This window comes from Hyperoodon ampullatus (assembly GCF_949752795.1).
Source record: "Hyperoodon ampullatus genome assembly, chromosome: 10".
Taxonomy (NCBI): domain Eukaryota; kingdom Metazoa; phylum Chordata; class Mammalia; order Artiodactyla; family Ziphiidae; genus Hyperoodon; species Hyperoodon ampullatus.
Window position 1 is genome coordinate 83,184,025 of NC_136923.1, and position 16,311 is coordinate 83,200,335.

The window sequence follows — 16,311 nt, forward strand, 5'->3', positions numbered from 1 at the left end:
AGGGTAGCTCAGGTCACACAAATTATTTTCCTTGGGACATAGTACTTTGGAATGTAGCAGAAGGGCTTGATGGGTACTTCCCATGTCATCTTAGAAGATACTTTTAGAATGTGGATTTAAGGGAGTTCCCTGGCCGTCCAGTGGTTAGGACTCAGAGCTGTCACTGCCATGGCCTGGGTTCAAGGGTTCAATCCCTGTTCAGGGAACTAAGATCCCACATGCTGTGGGGCATGGCCAAAAAAAAAAAGAGTGGATTTAAGGATGATTTAGGAAACAAAAGAATTTTTATGTATTTTTAAAAGTTTTTTTAATGAGATATAGTTGATGTACAATGTTGTGTTAATTTCTGCTGTACAGCAAAGTGATTCAGTTATACATGTGTATATACATTCTTTTTCATTTTCTTTTCCATTATAGCTTATTAAGGAAAGATAAAACTTTGTAATGCATCAACCAGAATGTTTTAAAGGAAACCTGCTTTTCTTTTTCTGCAAGTAAGTTGTGGTGAAAATAATTATATTTCAGTTTGCTACAGTAGTCTCCATCACTGCTAAGTTATACCTCAAAGCAAATGTCAACATAGTGGAAAGTCAAATAATATCTTAGTAATGCTATGAAAGTAGGTTTCACCTCACGGATCTCATGAAAGGGTCTCAGTGACTTCAAGGGTTCCACAGATCACACTCTGAGAACTGCTGTTCGAATAAACCTGGGAAACTCTCCTAACTGACCCTTGCCTTTGTCTCCTCTTCGTTTTGGAGAATCCCTCTCCCTGAGCTGGACTCCCTGCCTCCCCACACTTAGCTGAGGGCCCTGCCCCTGGGCTCCTCTAGGAGAGAACTCACCCCTTGGAAATTGATCCCAGAGAGTGTCCTCAGTCTGGGAAGGGAGGTAGGGGGACAGGTGTTTCCCCTTTGAACCTGGAAACAGTTTGTGCCTGAAGGCACCATACCCACTCATAAACTAGTTTGGTTTTGTTACACTCCAGCTAAGTATGTATTCATATCCCAGACAGAAATCTGACATCGTCTCTAAGAGAAATAATATTGGCCCTTTCATGGGTCCAGTATATCTGACTTGAGGCCCAGAAAGCATGAAGAACAGTCCTGTCCAATAGAATGTTCTGTGGTGAAGGAATTTTTCTATATCTGTACTGTCAAAATCAGGTAGCCACTAGCTACAGGTCGCCATTTAGCACCTCAAAAGTGGCTATTGTGCTGAGCACCTTAATGTTATTTAGTTTAAATAGCCATATGTGGCTAGTAGCTAGCCTACTGGGCATTGCATATCTATAATGTTCTTAATTTCCAGTCTCTTCCCCCCAAAAGATACTGTGTGACTCATAGGTTGATGCATATTAAAATGACCTTCATATGGAAATCATGGGTTTGTCTATGTTGGTCTTAGATATATCCTTAAAATGCAGCATGCGCAGAAAGTTTCATTAACATGTATTTTAACAACTAGAGTGTTCAGACATTAAGGACACTGTGGTTTATCACCTTAAGGTCGTATGTGTTCAAAACTGCCCATCGCTGGAGCTAATTCTTGTCTTTATAACCTTGAGCTCTTGTTGTTCTTTTCATTAACCTGGTAAATATAAGCAGACACTGAAGTCTTCACTTAGCCCAAGAGAAAGTATTCACTGAACACAACATATATCAAATACCTTGTAGGACCTGTACATACTTGTAAAGTTATAAAGCAGAAGATGTAAACCTTAGAATCCACCACCTTAGAATTCTTTACTGACTGCTCCTGCTATTCGTTCCCCCCAACTTCAATCAATTCTGTTTCCCTTCACCCTTGGATCCCTCTCTCCTAGAGAAAAAAATACATGAATTTTTGCATTTGGGGAATGAAGAGTTGTATGACCCAAAGATGAAAAACCACTAAAAAATCATAAATTTTCTCTATGTCAACCAGACATTCACAAAGATACTAACACACGCCCTTATCAAACTCAAAGACAAAAAAATTGACAAACAGGTAGCAATGATTTTCATCCAAAGACCACCAGGAGAAAATCTGTGGACAAACAAATTGAATTTATTACTGGATGCAGCGAGGGAGATGACACACCATCAGGGACCATGGTGTCTTAGTGTGAGGTGTTAGATAGAACATATACAGGATGTGGGCTCTGGTTGGGTGATTTGGAGGAGGGTGTATGGAGGAGGGGCTCACTCTAGATTGGGTGTTGTCAGGAAGTGGGGGCAATTCTATGACTGGGCATCTCAGTGAATCTTCCCTGTAAGGAGGAAAGACTAGAGTGAGGATGCAGCTGTAATTGGAAAGAAGCCGTGGTTGCTGGTATCAGCACAGGGAGAGGTGTGATACATGGTGAGGTGCATAGTGCTGCCTTGTTTGGTGTGTGCTTGGACAAAATGATGTTGTGGTCTTGTTTTGTCTCACTGTATCATGGTCTCAGGTGTCCTTGTCTGATGTTGATGTTCTGTGAGGTGACATATTTCCAACAGGAGAACACGGCTGCGTGGTGAGCACCAGCCCATCTTCTGGCACCGCTGAGGCCTAAGGTAAATGTCAGACCGGCTTCTGATGTTGGAGGCTGCTTTGTCCTTCCTGAATTCAGTGTTTTAAAAAAACTAAATCCCAAACAAAACATAATTAAAGTGTATTAGAAAACAATTTGGAAAATAAGAAATGCAAATGTCAAACAAATATATAACAAATAAATGTAAAGAAAAATGCAAAGGTGGAATAAGAAATGGGAATAAATTAAAATCTATCATCTTGGCAAAGATAATAGTATGAGGAGAGTATTGACAGGAATTTAGGGAGACTATACCGGCATAAAGATTGATAGGATTGAAAACTGGTACAAAACTTTTAAAGGTCACTCTGCAAAATGTCTCAATTTCAGTATATTTACATTAAAAACTTTTTTTTATTTTGTATTGGTGTATAGGTAATTTACAAGGTTGCAGGGTGTTTTGTTTTTTTAGGTGTACAGCTTTAAATTTAAAATTAAGGTGTAGGTGGGCAGACATATATAAGCTAAATACAATATGAAAGAAATCTGAGGTCTTGATATTATCAAACAGGATTAAATTCAAGGCAAAAAAATATTAAGACTACAGAGCGTATTTTATGTTACTAAGAAGATTATAATCCACAATTAAGATATAACTCTTGGGCTTCCCTGGTGGCGCAGTGGTTGAGAGTCGCCTGCTGATGCAGGGGACATGGGTTTGTGCCCCGGTCCGGGAAGATCCCACATGCTGCGGAGCGGCTGGGCCCATGAGCCATGGCCGCTGAGCCTGCGCGTCCGGAGCCTGTGCTCCACAACGGGAGAGGCCACAACAGTGAGAAGCCCGCGTACCACAAAAAAAAAAAAAAAAAAAAAAAGATATAACTCTTTAAAAGAAAAGAAAGCATCAAAATATAAAAAGCAAAAACTATAAGAATACAAGAAAAATTGGCAAAAATTCATTGCTAATAGGAATCTTTGAGTGACTTCTTTTAGTCTGTGACATATCAAGAAGTCAAAAAATAAGTATCAATACAGAATACCTAAATAACAAAATTACTAAGGAAAACCTCATGGAGCTATATCAAATCCTATTCTAAGAGCACAGAGAGTGTACTTTCTTTTTAAGTGTTTAGAACTGTACAAAAATGTACAACATACAATACAGAAAGCCTCAATAAAGTCCAAAATGGTAGAAATGGCAACAAACTTGTCTGATCACAAGATTTAAAAACTATGATGCATGAAACTACTAGAAAAAGAACCCAGCACCATTGACAGATATCCTCTTTCTTAAACCTTATGTTAAATAACAAATCAAATTTAAAATTTCAAAATAGCTAGAAAACAATAAAAATACCAAATACTAGAAATTTTGGCCTATGACAAAAGCAGGGCTCATAGATATACACACACAAAAATAAAAAATATTAAAAATGGAAAAAAGAAGGGAGAGGCAAGTAGAGGAGTCAAAAGTGGAAATACACAAAACAAATATATTCAGACATAAAAAAATTAAATTTAAGGACATTATTTGGCAAATTATGCAACTATTTTTGAAAATATAAATGAAAATTGTGATATTCCAGGAGCTATAAGTACTAAATATTCCAATTAAAAAGTGTCAGAATGAATTTATTTAAAAAGAAAAAAAATTATGTTCTTATAAGAGGTACATAAAAATAACAACCGAGAAAGGTTGAGAGTTAAAGGATAAAAAGTTAAATAGCATGCAAACAGTAATCAAAAAAAACCTAGAATACCTCTACTAATGTCAGACAAAATGCTTTCAGGCAAGAAGTCTTATCCATTCTGTATCACTCTCATTTCTTATACAATTGCTCATCTCTAATTGTCTCTGTCTAGTCTCCCCAGCCAGAATCTGGTAACCTATCTCATTACACCCCTTTCTACCCAGTAACTGGTCCACAGTAAACATTCAATATATGCCAATAGTCCTGGATGTCTCTGGGATGAACAGTGTATTATCAAAATACCTCCCTTTTATCTCTGTTCAAAGCTTCTGAGTATCGTGTGGGTATAATTTTTGAAAACTGTCAATGTTAAATGCCTAACACACATTTCCTCAGACCCACTGTTCAAGAACCCATTATCTCTATGACTCATATAAATGTCCCTCTGCTTATGGTCAGGTGGAGAGCAGGAAACCATCACTAGCAAGCATGGAGGACAATCTGATGATGAAATGTGCTCTACAGAATATGAGGGAAGCTGTGGCCAGGAGAAGCAGCTGGGAATCAAGTACAGAAAGAACAAGAGGAAATCGGGTTTTAGAAACAAATGTGTATTCTAAATTTTCTCTAATACTCTCCCATAATCTCCCATTTCATTTCTCCCTATCCCGTTACCATCCTAGCATAAGTTCCATGACAATAATTTTTCTAGAACTCCCTCCCCCATTCTATGGAACACCTTTCAACTTACCCTTTCTAGAAGAACCTCTCTTCCTCCAAACAACCCCTTTCCAGCCCTTGCCACATTTCAATAAGTTATGGTGACAGAAAGAAAAAACAAAGGAACACCTAAGTGGTTAAAAAAAAAAAGCAAACAGCACTTACCTGCTTATTATGTTGCTTGGGTCCTAGAAAGGAAGAGAAGACAGACTGTCATGGAAATAAGGTTCCCAGGAGCTGACACCATTCCCTACGATGGACTTGCTGGGGAATGGGTACACAACAAGACTGTACAGAGAATTTTCTGATGAGCCTGGACCTGTTCTGTTCTCCACTGTAGTATCAGTTTATGTGGACATATGTCCCCATCCTTTTCTCTATTTGAGTGCTAGACTATCCCCTCCAGGAAACCTTCCTTGATCTGTTAAGAATCCTATTGTCTACCAAGTTAAGACTGAAATCTCAGCCTGCCTTGGAAGGCCTCTACTCATTTGACCGCATCTTACCTGTCTCATCTTCCCTCTAACTTCTTCCTCACTTAAGCTGACTCCTCCAGAAAGGTAGCTCCTTTCACTCTATGTACCCTTTCTACATTCCAAACTATCTTCCTCAGCACCCACACCCACCTTTTTATTATCACACTCATTAAGTTTGTTAGCACATTCATTTATTTCATTTTAACCAATGCACGTCCACCAAATGGAATGTTCAACTCCTCCTTCCTGCTAATCCAAATCTTTACATTTTCTTCAAGGCTGCCATTAAGAGCTGCTTCTTCCTTGAAGCCTTCCCTGACTAAATCTAGTCTTTTCCAGAATTCCTGGGGCTTCCTGTCTGACCACAAGATTTAACAGTTGATTATTTCTTATAATTATAAATGTATAGATCTTACTATCTCATTGTAAGATCTGGGTCTATTACAGTCCCTTGCCCACTGCAATTTGGGACTTAAAACCTATTGCTTTGCTGATTAACTTATTAAAGAACTCAACAAATGAGAACAAAACCTTGTCTCTCCTGACTCCTTGTCCAAATCTCATGCTAATGGAGGGCTACACTGCATCCTGGAGCAAGGGGACTCAGGTACAGTTTAGTTGGTCGCTCACCTGCTAAAGTTCAAGTGCTGGCTGCCGAGCCTTCTTCTCTTAACTCAGAAATCAGGGTCTCAAGCTGGATGACCTCCTCAGAGCCCTTGGTGACATGGCTGTTCCTCCCTTCAGTGAGCTCTTGCTCCATCCCATCCAGCCACTTCAACAGGTACTGCTCCCTTTCTCTCAGGAACTGATGGCCCTGCTCAAACACTGATGCTATGTCTTGCTTGTGGTTCTGGAATTTTGCCTACAGTAAAGGCAGAAAGAGGAAGAGGATTTCTTCTGAGAGGCTAGGAAACACCAGAACATTTGTGAGATCTGGGAATGAGTTCAGAACAAGAATCCCTTTCATCACACCCTCCTTCTCCCCATCCTTCAATATCCCCCCTACCCCTGACACACACACACACACACACACACACACACACACACTCCCACCTGACACAGGTACACAGAACATTCACTTGAGACTTCTCTTACCAGCAGGGCCTGAATCTCATCTTGTCCCGTAGACTGAAAATTCCGAATCCTGTCCCTGTCTCCCTTCAGAATCTTCAGATGGTTTAGAATTTTACCCTATGGAAATAAACATGGGTAATATTAAGATGAAGATGAAAATGCCCTCAATAAGAAAAGAGATCTGCAAAATGATTCCAGAGTGAAATCAGATAGTGTTTGACCTTATGTAGTATAATAAGGTAACTAGGATGGAATAGTTTCCATCCTACTTAATGAAGAAGAAACAAAGTGAGTGCTATGTTAACTTAGAGCAGTTTCTCAGAAGTGAGATAAAATGAATATTAAACTTATACTGTACCGTATGTCAATTACATCTCAATAAAACTGGAAGAAATTGGGCTTCCCTGGTGGCGCAGTGGTTGAGAGTCTGCCTGCCAATGCAGGGGACGCGGGTTCGTGTCCCCGTACGGGAAGATCCCACATGCCGCGGAACGGCTGGGCCCGTCAACCGTGGCCGCTGAGCCTACGCGTCCGGAGCCTGGGCTCCGCAACGGGAGAGGCCACAACAGTGAGAGGCCCGTGTACCGCAAAAAAAAAGAGAAAAAACTGGAAGAAATTAAGTGAGATAAAATAATGATTTATTATCATTGCAACTACTAAGACTTATAGTGTAGTATTTATTTATACTTACACTGTCTCTTTCCACCACAAATATAGACAATTTATATTAAAATTAATTGATAACATGGAAATAAAAAAGAAAATCAACACAAAAAGTGAAGGTAGGTATATGTACTAACTCCAAATCATCAAGAGAATGACTAAACTGGTTTTAAGAGTCCCATCAACCAAGGAGAAAAGGGAAATAATGAATCACATTAATTCTTTAGCTGACAGGAGAAAAAATACTAGTATGTCAAAAAAAATAATATTCTCCCTGAGATTAAATTCTGAAAGAAAACTTATACAAGATGCAATATTCTCAAAAATATTTTTACAACAATAATGTGCTAGAAACACACAATTTGAAGCTACGTATCAAGAGGGCTATCAGGAGCGCTGGTATTCTATATTGCTGGTTGAGACTTGATTGCCTCAGAAACTAAAACATCAAGGCAATGGGACAGACTTGCTATTATAAAAGATATGAAAACAAACCAGTTTATTATCCAAATGCAAAGGATAACACGTTGCCAAGAACTTTCCATGCTACAGAATTTGAACCTTCACCTACACCTGTTAGAATGGCTATTATTTAAAAAACAAAAGATATGTATTGGTGAAGATGTGATGAAAAAGAAACCCTGGTACACTACTGATGGGAATGGAAACCGGCACAGTCATGGAAAACCCAATGGATGTTTCTCAAAAAATTAAAAATAGAACTACCATATGATCCAGCAATCCCACTTCTAGATATTTATCTGAAGGAATTGAAATCAGGATCTCGAAGAGATATCTACCCTCCCATGTTCATTGCAGCATTATCCTCAATAGGCAAGATATGGAAACAACCTAATGTCCAATGGATGAATGGATAAAGACAATGTGGTATATACATACAATAGAATATTACTTGGCCTTAAAAAAGAAGAAAACCCTGCATTTGCAATAACACAGGTGGACCTGGAGGACATTATGCAAAGTGAAATAAGCCAGACACAGAAGACAAGTACAGTAGAATCTCACTTATATGAGAAATCTAAAAATAGTCAAACTCATAGAAGCAGACCATAGAATGGTGGTTGCCAACAGCTGGAGGGGAGGGAAAAGGGGAGGTGATGGTCAAAGGGTAATAGTTTCAGTTATGCAAGATAAATAAGTTCTGAAGATCTACTCTACAGCATAGTGCTTATAGATAACAATACTGTGTTATATAATTAAAATTTGCTAACAGGATAGGTCTTATGCTAAGTGTTCTTATCTCACACACACACATACATACACACAATAACATAATAATAATAATAAAGCGGGTGGGCGGAAACTTTGGGAGGTGATGGATATGTCTATGGCCAGCTACTGAGCTCGTGCGCCCCTAACTAGAGAGCCTGCGTGCCACAAAACTACTGAGCCCACGCACTCTGGAACCCACGCACCACAACTACAGAGCCCATGGGCCCTGGAGCCTGCTCACCACAACTAGAGAGAGAAACCTGCACCCACAACTAGAGAGAAGCTCGCGCACCACAGTGAAAGAGCCCACACGCCTCAACAAAGATCCCACGTGCCACAACGAAGACCCAATGCAGTCAAAAATAAATAAATTAAATAAATACATAATAAATCTTTAAAAAATTGGACTGCAATTTAAAAAATCAGTATATTACATATAATAAAGAGTAAATGGTATTTAACAAAACTTGTGTTTTAGTGTGTGTGTATGCGTGTGTGTGTATGCGTGTGCATGTATATTAGACTGGATTGTGAATTAATTTCTTACTGTCATGTTTCAAAAAATGTTTGAAAACCCTTAGTTTAAACCATGATGAGCTTTTCCAGGCAGAGTATGAATAACAGACCTATGATTGAACATAGTGGTTCTAATAATCTAACTCTCATACTCTCAAATGAGTTTTAAAATACAGCCCTAAATTTTTGTAATTCTTATTCTCTACTGTTGAATCATTTAAAGCAATTTATTCTTATTTTTTTATATTTTATTTATTTATTTATTGGCTGCATTGGGTCTTAGTTGCCACATTCGGGATCTTTCGTTGTGGTGCGCAGGCTTCTCTCTAGTTGTGGTGCCCGGGCTCCAGAGTGCATGGGCTCATTAGTTGGCGCACTGGGTCTTAGTTGCGGTACGTGGGATCTTTCGTTGCAGCACGTGGGCTTCTCTCTAGTTGTGGCACGCGGGCTTAGCTGCCCCACGGCATGCAGGATCTTAGTTCCCTGACCAGAGATAGAACCCATGTGACCCGCATTGTAAGGCGGATTCTTTACCACTGGAAAGTCCCTGCGGTCCATTTTTTTAAATGCCGTTATAACCCACAAAATTGATGCCATGATACAAGATATTGCAGTCTACACTTTGAAAAACATTGATTTAAACCACAACAACTTTATCACTAACCCTGGCCTCTACCCAGAAATGCAAACTCTAGGGAGCTACAGAAGCCTACGGTATCACCACTTGAATATACCACTTGCACCTCAAATTCACATCTCCAAATGCATTATCTTCCTCATTGTTCCTACTCCTCAGTAAAAGGTACCAACAACCACTCCATGACCCAAGCCAGAAGCTAGGTGTGATTTTAGACAGCTCATTCTCTTTCACTACTAGCTCCGATATCTGGTCACTGAATTAAATAACACAATGTCTGAAATAAAAATTTCACCACATGGCCTTAACAACAGAATGCAGATAATAGAAGAAAGAGCCAGTGACCTTGAAGATAGTGCAATAAAAATTATCAAGTCTTAATATAAGAGAGAAAAAAAAGATTTTTTTTTTTAAAAGCAGAAACTCAGTGACCTATGAAATATCAAAAGGTCTAACATTCATGTCATTAGAGTCCCAGAGAAGGGAAAGAAATTGGTAAAGGAAAAAAGTGTTTAGAGGAAAAATGGCTGAAAACTTTTCAAATATGGCAAAAGACATAGATTTATAGATTCAAGAAGTCCAGCAAATGCCAAACAGAATGACTTTAAGGAAAACCACCCCAGATACATCATAATCTAACTGCTGCAAACCAAAGATGAAGAAAAAATCTTGAAAGCAATCAGAAGAAAATAACATATCACAATGAGGGGAGGAACGATTCAAATCATTCAGATTTGAATCCGATTGGATTTCTCATTAGAAACCATAGAGGCCAACAGACAGTGGGGGAAACATCTGTAAAGTCCTGGAGGAAAAAACCCTGTCAGTCCAGTGAAATATCCTTCAGAAATGAAAGCAAAATATAAATATTTTTAGATGAAGGTAAACTGAGAGAATGTGTCACCAGCAAACCTGCCCTAAAAGAATTGTTCATGGAAGTTCTTCAGGCTGATGTGAAATCCCAAAGGGACATTTGGAACTTCAGCAATAGCAACAGAACAGAAGAAAGAGCAACAGAAATGGTAAATATTTGGATAAATATAGTAGTCTATTTTATACCTCACAAATTCTTTAAAATATGTAGGACTGTTGGAAGCAAAAATTGTAACATTGTTAGTGAGATAATGTATGTAGATGTGATACATAAGACAACTCTAGGGAAAGCAACCTATATGGTTGTAAGGCTTCTACATTTTACTTGAAGTTGCAAGCTTTTAACTCGAAGTAGATTTTTAACTCTAAGGTATGTATATTTTAACCCAGAGACCACTACCAAAAAAGTAATATGAAGAGATATAGCCAAAAGCCAATAGGTAAGTTAATGTGGAATATTAAAAATATTAGAATAAAAGAAGAGAGGGTAGGAAAAGTGAAATAGAAGAGTAAAAAACATAGGGTACAAAACAGAGATGATAAAATGGTGGACCCAAGTTCAACAATGTTAATAATTACATTAAATGTGAATAGTCTAAACACACTCATTAAAAGAGATTGTCAAATTGGTTTAAAAAAAGACCAAACTATATTTTATCTCCAAAAAAACCCACACTAAATATCAATATAATAATATAGATATACTAAAAGTAAAAGAATTGAAAAAGATGTACCATGCAAATACTAACCAAAATAAAGCTGAAGTAGCTATGTTAATATTAGATAAAGTAGACTTCAGAACATGGTATGTTACAAGGGATAGATAGGGCTATTACTTAATGATAAAGGTGTCAATTCTCCAAGAAAACATGCTAATCACAAATGTGTGTGCAACAACAGAACTGCAAAACACATGAAGCAAAGACTGATGGAACTGATATGAGAAATAGACAAACCCAAAATTGTGTTGGAGACTTCAACACTCCTTTCTCCAAAACTGAGAAAAATCAGACAGAAAATCAGTAAGGATAAAGAAAACCTGAACAACATATCAACTAACTTGACCTAATGGCAATGACAAAACACTCTGCCCAACAAAAGCAGAATATACATTCTTTTCAAGTGCATATGAAATATTCGTATAAAGGAACATATTCTGGGCTGTAAAACAAACCTTAACAATTTAAAATAATTGAAATTATACAAATTATACAAAATATGTTCTTTAACCATAATGGAGTTAAACTAGAAACAGAGAACGGAAAAATATTTATAAAATCCCCAAACATTTGGGGATTAAACAATGTACTTTTACATAAGCCATGGTGAATAGTATTGTATCAATGTCAATTTCTTTGTTTCCTAAGATGTTATCACTGGCAGATGATGGGGAAAAGGGTACACAGAGGTCCTCTGAGCTATTTTCATAACTTTTTGTAAATCTTAAACTATTTAACAATAAAAACTATTTAAAATTTTAAAAAAGAGAAATAAATAAAAATGAGTGAAGAAAGCCTATGTGATCTATGGGACACCATCCAAAGAAACAAAATCTGAATCACTGGTGTTCCAGAAGGAGAAGAAAGGGAGACAGGGACTGAAAAACTATTTAAAAGAAATAATGGCTAAAATTTTCCCAAACCTGGGAGAAATTTGAATATTCAAGTTCATGAAACTATTAGATCACTCCATTATTTCAGTCTGAAATGATCTTCTCTAAGACGCATTATAATAAAACTGCCAAGAATATAAGACAAAGACAGAATCCTAAAATCAGCAAGAAAGAAGACTGTAAACTACAAAGGCACCCCTATTAGGCTATCAGTGGATTTCTTAACAGAAATCCTACAGACCAGGAAAGAGTGGGATGATATATTCAAAGTCCTGAAAGAAAAAAAATTGCCAACCAAGACTTCTCTATCTGACACAGTTGTCCTTTATTAAGGAGAAATAAAGACTTTAACAGACAAACAAAAATTGAGGGAGCTCATCACCACTAGATCTGCCTTACAAGAAATGCTAAAAGGAGTTCTTCAAGCTGAAATGAAAAGATGCTAATTAGTAACATGCAAACATACATATATATACACAACACACAGGTAAAGGTAAGTATACAGTCAAATTCAGAAAACTCTATTACTGTAATATGATGGTGTGTTAACCACTTAACTATAGTATAAAGGTTAAAGGACAAGAGTACTAAAAATAACTATAGCTACTATAATTTTTAATGAATATACAATATACAAAGAGGTAAATTTTGGCATTAGAAGTATAAATGGGTGAGAAGTAAAAAGGCAGAGTTTTTGCATGCTAGTGAAACTAAGTTTTTGCATGCTGATACATCTAATAAGAGGTTTTATGTAAGCCTCATGGTAACTACAAAGCAAAAAAAACTTACAGTAGATTCACAAAAGACAAAGAGAAGAAAATCAGAGCATACCACCACAGAAAATCACCAGTTCACAAAGGAAGGCAGCAAGACAGGAAACAAACGGAACTACAAAACAACCAGATAGAAATCAATAAGATGGTATTAGTAAGTCTGTACATATCAATGATTACTCTAAATGTAAATGTATTGAATTCTTCAGTCTAAAGTCACAGAGTGGCTAGATGGATTAAAAAAAGATCCAACTATAAGCTGCCTACAAGATACTCACTTTCAGCTTTAAGGACACTCATAGGCTTAAAATGAAGGGATGGAGAAAGATATTCCATGCAAGTGGAAAACAGGAGAGCGAAGGTAGCTTTACTTATATCAGATAAAATGGGCTTTAAGCTAAAAACAATAACAATAGACAAAGAAGGTCATTATATAATAATAAAAGGATCAACTCATCAAGAATATATAACAATTATAAATATATATACACCAGGGACTTCCCTCGTGGTCCAGTGTGTAAGACTCCACGCTCCCAATGCAGGGGACCTGGGTTTGATCCCTGGTCGGGGAACTAGATCCCACGTGCATGCTGCAACTAAGAGTCCACATGCCGCAACTAAGAGTCCACATGCCACAACTAAGAAGTCCACATGCCCCAACTATGAGCCCACATGTCGCAACTAAAAAAGATCCCGCATACCGCAACTAAGACCCAGCACAGACAAAATAAATAAATAAATTAAAATATATTTTAAAAAATATATATATATGTGCACCCAACACCAGAGCACCTAAATATATTAAGCAAATACTAACAGATCTGAAGGGAGAAATAGACAGCAAAACAATAACAGCAGGGAACTTCAATACTCCACTTCAAGCAATGGACAGATCATCCAGACAGAAAATCAACAAGAAAACGTTGGACTTGAAACATACTTTAGTGTAAATGGAACTAACAGACATCCAACAGCAGCAGAATACATGTTTTTGTCACCATGCTGTATAATACAACTCTAGAACTTATTTGTCTTGTAACTGGAAGTTTGTACCTTTTGACCACCTTCACCCATCTTGCCCACCCCCACCCCCACCTCTGGCAACTGCCAATCTGTTCTTCATATCTATGAGTTTGGGTTTTTTTTAGATTTCTCAAACAATTAAAAATAACACTACCATATGATCCAGCAATCCCATTTTGGGGTATATATTCAAAGGAAATAAAAACAGGATATCAGAGAGATATCTGCACTCCCGTGTTCATTGCAGCATTATTCACAATAGCCAAGATATGGAAACAACTTACAAGTCCATCTATGAATGAATGGATAAAGAAGATATGATATATCTATATCTATATAATGGAATATTATTCAGCCATGAGAAAGAAGGAAATTCTGCCATTTGTGACAACCTGGATGGACCTTGAGGCATAGTGCTAAGTAAACATAAATCAGACAGAGAAAGAGAAATACTATATGATATCACTTACGTGGAATCTAAGAGAAAAACAACTCACAGAAATAGAGAGTAGAATTGTGGTTACCAGGGGCTAGGAGAGTAGGGGAATTGGTCAAAGAGTACAAGCTTCCAGTAATTAGGTGAACAATTTCTGCGAATCTAATGCATTGCATTGTTCTTATAGTTAACAGTATTGTATTGTATAATTGAAAACTGCTAAGAGAGTAGATATTAAATGTTCTCACCACAAAAAATAAATGGTAATTATGTGATGCGATGGAGGTGTTAGCTCACACAGTGGTGGTAATCATATCGTAGTATATGTGTTTCAAATCAACATGTTGTACATTTTAAACTTACACAACTTTATGTATCAATTATATCTCAATAGAGTTTGGGGGGAAAAAAAGAAATGCCAAAGGTTCTACAAACAGGAGCAGAACTAATAAATGAGTTTAACAAAACCACAGGATACAAGGTCAATATTTTAAAAATTGTTTGTTAATACACATAAATAAATAAACCACTGAAGACTGAAATTTAAAACAGTATCATTTACAACAATACCATAAAACGTGAAGTACTTAGGTATAAATCTTACAAAATATCTGTAAGATCTCTATGCTGTAAGCTAAAAAAAAAATGGAAGAAATCAAAGAAGATCTAAATAAATGGTGAAATACATTAATGGCTTGGAGGAATCAGTATTCTTAAGATGTTATGTTAAACCATGGAAAGGCCAAGGAGGCACCACTGTAGAGCTGTTCTTAGGGCATCAGTTGGCCTTAACCCAGCCATGAAGCTCCTTCCAACACCACCATCACCCCCATAAAAGGGAGATAATAATAATAACCCCCACATCCCAGAGGACTGCAGAAAGGATTCAGTGAGATCAGGTAAATAAATGAAACTCACTCTGCAAAGCAAAATGCCCTATAGAATGTTGGTTATTATTTCCACACCAAGAAATGGGAGCTAATATTTCACTTTAGCTGCCATCCTGAGCCTCACAGGGATCCCTGCTTTGACCCTCTTGTTTCTGTCTCCTTTGCAGTGCATCCATCATCACAGCACCTGGCCCACCCTTCCGTGGCCTCTCCAGCCCAGCCCCGGACTCACTTGGGCCACCTGCCGCCTAATCGCAGACAAGGTCTCAGTCACTGGGCTCTGCTGGAGCCTCTGTGACAACTGCTGGGCCCTTCTGGGCAACCCCAGCCCTGCCTGTGCCTCCGGGACCCCTGCCCCTCAGACCCGCGTCTTGGACCCTCAGGAAAAGCCTCCACCAGGCGACCCAAGGAATGTAGCCGTTGCTCAGGGACCCGCGCATCCACCGTCTGGCCCCTCGCGCCCAGGTCGGCAGGGAAAAGAAAGGCCCAGTGGCACCAGGGGGATTCACCAGCTACGAATGCTTTTAAAATAATTTGTGCCATGTTGTGATCCTCAACAAGCCTGTGCGTCAGGGCACAAAGGCGCTGGTAGGCCCATTTTACAAATCAGAGCAAGGAAGGCAATGCAGCAGAGACCAACTGGCCAAGAAGTCTGCCCTCACTTAGACCAAGTCCCTGTGGCCCCGGGGCGAGCCCTACGGTTGCTTGGCAATGCGGAGCACCCATGCTTCTAGGCAGGCGTCTAGTTTCCCTGACCTACAGGTGGAGGTTTTACCCTTTGTACTGGGGGATTCACCCATCCAGAGTCAGGTGCTTCTGCCATTTTCACTATTCATTTGCTTTTGCCCTTTTGAAAATCCCAAGTGCTCCGCCCCACCCCACACCCTACCCTTTTGGAGAGGTCGTGGACCATTGGAGTTCCACCGATCTGGACAGCCATATCCACTGGTATCCCAGAATTCTTCTATATTTTCCCTAGAGGGATGTGTAAGGCCTTACCAACTCTGTGTGATGCCAGACACCCATTATTTTTTACCTCAGACTAGGCATGTATGTTGGCAAAGTGCAATGTCACATATAACTAACCAATCAGTGGGAACAAGTCTGTATCCCAAAACCAAATAGGAGAACAAAAGATGAAAAAGATCATAGTAGTTGTGAAAAAACATTTTTGCATGGAATTTACATCTTAACTGCTTC

At 38.4% G+C, this 16,311-nt stretch overlaps 1 pseudogene across 1 annotated transcript in view; it reads right to left on the minus strand.

Annotated features, from left to right (window-relative positions):
• Nucleotides 1-16,051, minus strand: part of LOC307058980 (tripartite motif-containing protein 26-like) — a 36,969-nt pseudogene extending 20,918 nt beyond the window's left edge. Inside the window, exons 1-4 of the transcript in view lie at nucleotides 16,001-16,051; nucleotides 6,477-6,572; nucleotides 6,012-6,243; nucleotides 5,071-5,093 (exon numbers count right to left, since the gene is read on the minus strand). The product of the transcript in view is annotated as a tripartite motif-containing protein 26-like (transcript). The remainder of the gene's footprint in view (nucleotides 1-5,070; nucleotides 5,094-6,011; nucleotides 6,244-6,476; nucleotides 6,573-16,000) is intronic.
• Between the last annotated feature and the right edge of the window lie 260 nt (nucleotides 16,052-16,311).